At 40.4% G+C, this 9,601-nt stretch overlaps 2 non-coding genes across 2 annotated transcripts; one reads left to right on the top strand and one right to left on the bottom strand.

Moving 5' to 3' along the window:
• Window positions 1-157: 157 nt before the first annotated feature.
• LOC137177896 (5S ribosomal RNA) lies at window positions 158-276 on the bottom strand. The gene has a single exon (XR_010926512.1). It is a non-coding gene; the product is annotated as a 5S ribosomal RNA (ribosomal RNA).
• Window positions 277-644: 368 nt separating this feature from the next.
• LOC137177895 (5S ribosomal RNA) lies at window positions 645-763 on the top strand. The gene has a single exon (XR_010926511.1). It is a non-coding gene; the product is annotated as a 5S ribosomal RNA (ribosomal RNA).
• Window positions 764-9,601: the final 8,838 nt, after the last annotated feature.

Below are 9,601 nucleotides of genomic sequence, written 5' to 3'. Positions count from 1 at the left end.
TTCCTCCAGTGGTGAGCTGCTTTGTTTTTAAGCTTAACAAAAGTGTCATAGTCTGCTTTCATCGGTCTTCAAGCCTTTTATCTAGCCGTTTATTGAAGTCCTGTCTCCCATAAAAGAAGCAGCAGCGTCCTCTGCAGTTTGCAAAGAGAAGTGAAAAAGCTTACAGCACCTGGTATTCCCAGGCGGTCTCCCATCCAAGTACTAACCAGGCCCGACCCTGCTTAGCTTCCGAGATCAGACGAGATCGGGCGTGTTCAGGGTGGTATGGCCGTAAGCGAAGGACAGATTCACAAACAGACCTTTTATAGATGTCGATCACCAGCATCCTAAACATCTGTGTGGGTTTATGTAGATAAAGACATCAGTGTATTTTCTGAGCAGGAACCTCTAATTACACTGATACAATCCCCCAACATTAACAAGAATGATGAAGACTGTGTGTTATATAATAATGTGTACAGATAAGCAGCTGAGACATGGAGAGGAGCGCACAGTTACAGCTTTTACTGGCTCATTTAGTCTTCTAGTAAGATGTGTTTTATCTAGACAATCTACAGGCCACACATACAATCAGCACACACATAAATAGAAGAATACATGACGTTACATCATGTATAAATAGTGTGTGTGTGAGTATTTCTCCCGCTTACGGCCATACCACCCTGAACACGCCCGATCTCGTCTGATCTCGGAAGCTAAGCAGGGTCGGGCCTGGTTAGTACTTGGATGGGAGACCGCCTGGGAATACCAGGTGCTGTAAGCTTTTTCACTTCTCTTTGCAAACTGCAGAGGACGCTGCTGGGCTTTTATGAACACAGTTGCACTAATTAAAGACTGATCATGTTTCAAAGTGATTTTTAATTGTTGATGCTTTTCCTTTTATACACTTGTAGAGAATGCTCCCTAATCCAACATTAACACTGCTTTTAGTCTGTCATTAAATAAATAGATGAAAAAGGAAATAAATATTTGTGTCCTGTCTTTCTTTTTTTCTAATAGTTTTACTACACTAGGCTAAGTGTAAATGGAGAAGAAAATGTCTGTTAATGAAATGTTAAGTATAACATCAAGGGTACAGAAACACTCCTTGAAGATTGAATATCAACTTTTTGTGTTCCTAAATATCATTCATACTCAGACAAGAACCAAAGTGACTTTAATTGAAAAGTATTGATTGATTTAGCATCACACTGACAGCTTAACAGGGTTAAAAAAATATCCAATTTCAAGGATTGTATTGTTAATTCTGCCTGCACAGTGAAAACATATCATTTTGTAGTGGTGGATGGTTGAAATGCCAATATCTTGAGATCCAACTGTTCTGGTCCAGTAGCTCAGTCTGTTTGGTGGTTATTTAAAGGTTTTGAAGTTGTGGGTTCAATCCTCAATCACTCAGACCTCTTAAAAGTCAGACACCACTGAAGATTGAAAACATTTCATAACATCATCTTTATACCATCTGAGCCAGTGGTGCACTGTGTTCAACAGTGCCATTAAACTTTTAAGATTGTCACTTCAATCCTGGCTTGAGCAGCTGTCTTGATTAAAATTGAAAACCTTTGGCTGAATCTCTTAACAGCAGTTTTATTCTGTGGCTCATTGTGTTAGACCACTGCACTCAAGCTTTAATATTGTAGGTTCAATTCACACTATTGGCTTTTTTTTTTTTTTTTTTAAAGTGAATAACAGGTGTTAAGATTTAGATGCTCTGTTAAAACACCTTTTTAGGGACCTGCTCCAGTAGCTTGAACTGTTTGCTCACTTTTTGACTTTGTTGAAGCTGTGGCTTCAATCCAGCCACACCACTGAGGACTGAAAACATCACATGAAAACATTGTGTAAGTGTCAATCTGTAGCTCACTGTGTTGCACAGTCAGTCTCAAGTTTTAAGGTTGTGGGTTCAATCCTGACTCCCATTTTCAGAGTTAGCTTCTCAACTGAAGATTCAACAACCTTCACTAACACTGAAACGCCCCAAAGTACGTTAGTATTACAACACAAACTCTTTTCATTACTTCAGTGTCAAATAAAGGCTGTAAAATGTGTTTGACATACGCATAACAGGTTCCCTCCAGAGAGATAGCTCAGCAGGATGAGTGGCACATGTTTGTCTCTTTGCAACAGTAGAGTTGTTGGTTCAATCCCTGCAGCACAATGAAGATGTTCTTCTTAAATCTCAGTCTTTAACATTAACTTATACAGCATTGATACTGCTCCCTATAGACTGCTTCACACAAATACTAAGTACACACACACAGGTTAAAATGCCACAGGAAAGGAAGAGGATTCAGAGTGTCATTTGAATTAAGGATACCATCCTTGGAACAGGTTGATTTTGACACTGTAATGCTAAATCAGTTAAATGTTTTAGTAGAGAGCACAAACAGTTGGACCTGTAGAGTCCATAAACGAGCAGGAGACAGCGGTGTGGCCTCACTGAAACTACCCACCTCACAGCCTGGCTACCAGGTGTTACAGACATTCCTGGTTGTTCAAACAGGTGACTGCACTGCAAGCAGTTTGTGTGGAGTGGGGTGTTACCCACCCTTGTGGTGACTTTCTGACTTTGTTGATGTTGTGGGTTCAACCAAGAGCTGATTATCAGTCCAGATCTTTAGCTCACTGTGTTTGACTGCAACACTGTAGATTTAAAGTTGTGGGTTCAATCCCGACTTGAGCAATGATTTAGACCCTTGAAACTCACTGTATTAAATTGCCACTCAAAGGTTTTTAAGTTCAAGCCAGAGCTACATGGAGATTCATAAAAGCCAATATCTTGAGTAATGATTGTCCTTGTCCAGTAGCTCAGTCTGTTTGGCAGCTGTTTAAACTTGTTGAAGTTGTGGGTTGAAGAGTTGAAAACATTGTGTCAGTGTGAATCTGTAGCTCACTGTGTTGCACAGTGACAGACAAGTTTTGAATGTTAGCTTCTCAATTGAAGATTAAAAATCTATGGTAAAAGTGGCTAATATTTATGGTTGTTGGTTCAAGTTTTGGCCAGTACCTTGATTAAAGAAAAAAATGCTCTGGCAACATATTCTTTCAGTAGCTCAGTCTCTTGGGCAGCTGGTTGAAGTTCTTGAAGTTGTGGGTTCAATACTCAGTCTGTCATTAAGCTTTTTCAGATCAGCTAAACTGCTGAAGATTGAAAATCTCTGGTGAAGATTGGTGGACACCATCTGCCCCTGTGCCTCCCTGTGTTAGACAGCCTGTCAGAAGCTTTATGGTCATAGGTTCAATCCTGACACTGCCTTTCAATGTTTTATGTCAGACACACTGCTGAAGGCAGAAAAGCTCTGGTGAAAACCTTTTTTGACCATCTGACCTTGTGGTTCACTGTTCACTGGTTCACAACATTGAAACTTTGAGGTGTTGGGTTCAATCCTCACTCTGTCACAGATGTTTTCTTCTTAAACTCAGCCTTACTGCGGAAGACTGAAAACCTGACATGAAGACAGTTTAATATGATCTGATCTTGTAGCTCACTGTGTTGAACAGCTACATTGAATTTTTAAGGTTGTGGGTTCGATCCCGACTCTGTCAGTGAATTTAGAAAGTGATGACTCAGAGGAGAAGTTTAAAAGCGCTTAGAGAAGATCTGTGAGTGTGAAGGGGACCTGGTGGAGTGACGGCTTCGTCAACACAGATCTCAGATACGTCTGCGGACGTGAGGTGGCTGGTTCGATCCCTCTCCTTCACCAGTACCTGGAGCAAAAAAACTGTGTCCCACATGGGTGGGTAAGGGGGGGGGCCTTGTCCTCCCCCGATGTTCTGCAGGTATGGAAGCAGGGGGTTATGCAGCAAAAAGTCCTACTCAGCTAAAGTTTTACTGATGCATGAAGGTGCGAACAAGTTTTTAAAAATGTTGGAAGTCTCTTGCCATTGCATGTTTGTTGCTTAGTATGTTCTGTCATTATTAATACACAAAACCACCGCCTGCCTATCGGGATAAAATGCAAAATTCTCAAATGACACTCAGTGTCTACATACTGTTGTAGACTGCTGTGATACTTATATATGTACTCTTATACTTTATATGCACTCTTATACTTCGATATATGTACTCTGTATTTGGTTGGAGCCAATATCAATACTTTGTAAAGCAACATTACAGGCAGAGCAACCAAGAAGATCTTTATCCCTGAGTGGGGATTGAACCAACAACCACATGTTTAGGTATTTATTAGCTGTCACTCACCCTATTGAGCTATACTTCTGGTTAACCATACAGGGGTTTATCTCATGCACATTTTGTTCTTGCACCCCTCATGTTACACTTAACATTTCATGAAAATAAGGAATTAGTACCTGGAGGCAGTGCAGCTTGTGTGTGGTCACACTTGTCTTTGGCTTTGTGAGGGTTCATCTGGCTGAATTGGGGGAATTGAACCAAGAACCTTTGTAACACCAGCCCTCTTCTACAACCACTCAGCCAGTCAAGGTTCCAAAGAAATGCCAAAGAAAGTATGATTAAGAAACTCTGTTCTTGTAAAGCACAAGTTGAAATCCATTTTCATCCTCATGTTTTTGTGACCCTGGCAGAGTTAACAATATAATCCTTGGAACAGGGTGATTTTGACACTGTAAGACTGTCAGTGTGATGCTAAATCACTTAAAATTTGATAAAACATATTTATATCTCAAACACATCTTGTTTCTGCAGCCTTTATGTTACACTTAATGTTTTATGAACAATTGTTGTTATTGTAACTTGGGACAGTATCTCTTGTGCACATTGACACCTGGGGGTGGTCTGGTGGTGTTTGGGAGGGACGGGTGGTGCACTTTCTTGTTGGGAGGGTTTATCTGGCTGGGTTGAAGAAACCATTGCCTTGTGGACACCAGCCCTTTTCTCTAGCCACTAAGCCAGTTAATCCATCCACCCACCCATGGAAAATGAACATTAATGTAACTTTCGCCACATGGCAGAATTAACAACATCACCCTTGGAACAGGGTGATTTTGACACTGTGATGCTAAATCAGTTAAATGTTTTAGTAGAGAGCACAAACAGTTGCACCTGTAGAGTCCATAAACGTGCAGGAGACAGGGGTGTGGCCTCACTGAAACAAGCCACCTCACAGCCTGGCTGCCTGGTGTTATGGACAAACTGGTCCTGGTGGTTCAAACAGGTGTCTGCACTGAAGCAGTTTTACGTGGAGTGGGGTGTTACCCACCCTTGTGGTGACTTTCTGACTTTGTTGATGTTGTGGGTTCAACCAAGAGCCAATCATCAGTCCAGATCTTTAGCTCACTGTGTTTGATTGCAACACTGTAGTTTTAAAGTTGTGGGTTCAATTCCGACTTAAGCAATGGATTTTTAAAGTTAGCAGCTGTAATTAAGATGTAAAAATATCTTGAGATCTCACTTTTCTGGTCCAGTAGCTCAGTCTGTTTGGCAGTTGTTTTAAGTCTATAAAGTTGTGGGTTCAGTCCTCAATCACACTTCTGAAGGTTGGACAACTCCAATGAAAACTCTTCTACACCATCTAGTTGTGAAGCTCACTGTGTTAGACAGCTTCTTTGAAGTTTAAAGGTTATGGGTTCAATCCCAATACTTTCAGTGGGTTTTTTAAAGTCAGACACACTCATGAAGATTGAAGATCCAAACAGCTCTGGCTTCAACCTTAAAACCTTTGAGTAGCATGTGTCCTCAACCCAGCCAGATAAACCCTCCCAACAAGAAAGTGCACCACCCTCCCCTTCCCAGCACCACCAGACAGCCCCCAGGTGTCATTGTGCACAAGAGATACTGTCCCAAATTACAATAACATTTTTTCATGAAACGTTATGAAACGCTGCAGGAACAAGAAGCGTTTTAGATATAAATATGTTTTATCAAATTTTAAGTGATTTAGCATCACACTGACAGTCTTACAGTGTCAAAATCACCCTGTTCCAAGGAATATATTGTTAACTCTACCAGGGTCACGAAAATATGAGGATGACAATGGATTTCAACTGCTTTAAAAGAACAGAGTTTCTTAATCTCCTGTTTTCCTTTTATACACTTGTAGAGAATGCCCCCTAATCCAACATTAACACTGCTTTTAGTCTGTCATTAAATAAATAGATGAAAATGGAAATAAATATTTGTGGCCTCACTGAAACAAGCCACCTCAAGCTTGGCTGCCTGGTGTTACGGACAAACTGGTCCTGGTGGTTCAAACAGGTGTCTGCACTGAAGCAGTTTTACATGGAGTGGGGTGTTACCCACCCTTGTGGTGACTTTCTGACTTTGTTGATGTTGTAGGTTCAACCAAGAGCCAAGCATCAGTCCAGATCTTTAGCTCACTGTGTTTGACTGCAACACTGTAGTTTTAAAGTTGTGGGTTCAATCCTGACTTGAGCAATGATTTAGACCCTTGAAACTCATTGTATTAAATTGCCACTCAAAGGTTTTTAAGTTCAAGCCAGAGCTGCATGGAGATTCATAAAAGCCAATATCTTGAGTAATGATTGTCCTTGTCCAGTAGCTCAGTCTGTTTGGCAGCTGTTTAAACTTGTTGAAGTTGTGGGTTGAAGAGTTGAAAACATTGTGTCAGTGTGAATCTGTAGCTCACTGTGTTGCAGTGACAGACAAGTTTTGAATGTTAGCTTCTCAATTGAAGATTAAAAATCTTTGGTAAAAGAGGCTAATATTTATGGTTGTTGGTTCAAGTTTTGGCCAGTACCTTGATTAAAGACAAAAATGCTCTGGCAACATATTCTTTCAGTAGCTCAGTCTCTTGGGCAGCTGGTTGAAGTTCTTGAAGTTGTGGGTTCAATACTCAGTCTGTCATTAAGCTTTTTCAGATCAGCGAAACTGCTGAAGATTGAAAATCTCTGGTGAAGATTGGTGGACACCATCTGCCCCTGTGCCTCCCTGTGTTAGACAGCCTGTCAGAAGCCTTGTCCTCCCCCGATGTTCCGCAGGTATGGAAGAAGGGGGTTATGCAGCAAAAAGTCCTACTCAGCTAAAGTTTTACTGATGCATGAAGGTGCGAACAAGTTTTTAAAAATGTTGGAAGTCTCTTGCCATCGCATGTTTGTTGCTTATTATGTTCTGTCATTATTAATACACAAAGCCACCGCCTGCCTATCGGGATAAAATGCAAAATTCTCAAATGACACTCAGTGTCTACATACTGTTGTAGACTGCTGTGATACTTATATATGTACTCTTATACTTTATATGCACTCTTATACTTCGATATATGTACTCTGTATTTGGTTGGAGCCAATATCAATACTTTGTAAAGCAACATTACAGGCAGAGCAACCAAGAAGATCTTTATCCCTGAGTGGGGATTGAACCAACAACCACATGTTTAGGTATTTATTAGCTGTCACTCACCCTATTGAGCTATACTTCTGGTTAACCATACAGGGGTTCAAATAATTGCATATGCATCATGCCAAAGACAGTATGATTAAGAAATTCTGTTCTTGTAAAGCACAAGTTGAAATCCATTTTCATCCTCATATTTTTGTGACCCTGGCAGAGTTCAATGACAGACTGAGGATTGAACCCACAACTTCAAAAGCGTCAACCTGCTGCCAATTACACTGAGCTACTGAAAGAATGCTTTATTTGAGCATTTCTGTCTTTAATCAAGATACTGGTTTTAAAAAGTTACCAAATGGAAAGAAGTAAATGTCATTAAATGTTTTTAGTGGTGTATCTTGTATCTGACTGAACCCACAACTTTATAGACTTAAAACAGCTGCTAAACAGACTGAGCTACTGGACCAGAAGAGTGAGATCTTAAGATATTAGCTTTAAAAAATCTCAAAGCAGCTCTGGCTTGAACCTTAAAACCTTTGAATAGCATTTTTTAAAACAGTGAGGCTCAAGGGTCAAACCTTTACCAAGGGTTTTACATCTTAATTACAGCTGCTAACTTTAAAAATCCATTGCTTAAGTCGGGATTGAACCCACAACTTTAAAACTACAGTGTTGCAGTCAAACACAGTGAGCTAAAGATCTGGACTGATAATTGGCTCTTGGTTGAACCCACAACATCAACAAAGTCAGAAAGTCACCACAAGGGTGACCCTAACCCTAACCCACCAGGACCAGCTTGTCCGTAACACCCGGCAGCCAGGCCGTGAGGTGGCTTGTTTCAGTTAGGCCACACCGCTGTCTCCTGCTCGTTTATGGACTGTACAGGTGTAACTGTTTGTGATCTCTACTAAAACATTTAACTGATTTAGCATCACAGTGTCAAAATCACCCTGTTCCAAGGATGATATCCTTAATCCTGCAAGGGACAGCAAGAGACAGGCATGATCACACACAAGCTGTACTCCCTGCAGGTACAAATTCATTATTTTTATGAAATGTTAAGTGTAACATGAGGGGTGCAAGAACAAAATGTGCAAGAGATAAACCCCTTTGAGGGTAACCAGAAGTATAGCTCAATAGGGTGATTGACAGGTAATAAATACCTCAACATGTGGTTGTTGGTTCAATCCCTGCTGAGGGATAAAGATTGTCTTGGTTGCTCTGCCTGTAATGTTGGTTGATATTGGCTCCAACCAAATACAAAGTACATATATCTAAGTATAAGAGTACATATACAAGTGTCACAGCAGCAGCACACTTTTCGCACTTTCATTCATCAGTAAAATTTCAGTTGAGCATGACTTTTTGCTGCATAAACCCTTGTATACAGACCTGTGGAACATCAGGGGAGGATAACGCCCCCCCCCTCACCCATGTGGGACACATTTGAGTTTGCTCCAGTTAATGATGGAGGAGAGGGAATCGAACGAGCCAACTCACTTCCACAGATGTATCCGAGGTCTGTGTTGACAACACCGTCACTCCACCAGGTCCCCTTCACACTCACAATTCTTCTCTGAGCACTTTTAAACTTTTCCTCTGAGTCATCACTTTCAAAATTCACTGACAGAGTCAGGATCAAACCCACAACCTTAAAACTTCAATGAAGGTGTTCAACACAGTGAGCCACAAGATCAGATCATATTAAACTGTCTTCATGTTAGGTTTTCAATCTACTGCTGTGAGGCTGATTTTAAAAAAGTCAGGATTTAAATATTTACTTTTAAAATTGGATGAGGAAACAATAAAGTGGTGTCAGAAATTGGTTGTATTCAACATGTCAGAGACATTAAAGTAGCTCCTCTCTGAGTCAAAGGTAACATTCAATAATTTATTTTATCTGAAAAAGCTTAAAATATGATAAAAAATATGGTAAAAATAAATAAATAAATACAAAAACATCAAAACCTCTGTGTACATTAATTTTTTTGATCTGTAGTATTAAAACTACAGTCTTATGGATTGTTTGTCACTAAAAAGACTTCTAACTGTGCATTAAGATGATGGTTCTGGTTTCTCCCCTTTTGGATTCTTCTCCTGAGATGTCCGTTGTCTGTTCTCGGAAGCAAAGCAGGGTTGGCAGGGGGAACGCATCCTGACGACCATGAATGTTACTGTCAGATACTGTTCCCCCTGTGTTTAGTGGGAAAGGAAGCTCACACACCTCTCAAATTGATAATCTGGACTTCTTTCTTCATAACAGCTAAGTCCTGTGATTTTCAGACTGATATCACTAAATTTGTCCATCATATCAGGGGGAACGCATCCTGACAT

Source organism: Thunnus thynnus, chromosome 24, assembly GCF_963924715.1.
Source record: "Thunnus thynnus chromosome 24, fThuThy2.1, whole genome shotgun sequence".
Lineage (NCBI taxonomy): Eukaryota > Metazoa > Chordata > Actinopteri > Scombriformes > Scombridae > Thunnus > Thunnus thynnus.
Note: the sequence above shows the minus strand (reverse complement) of the source record. Positions and strands in the feature narration are given on the sequence as shown.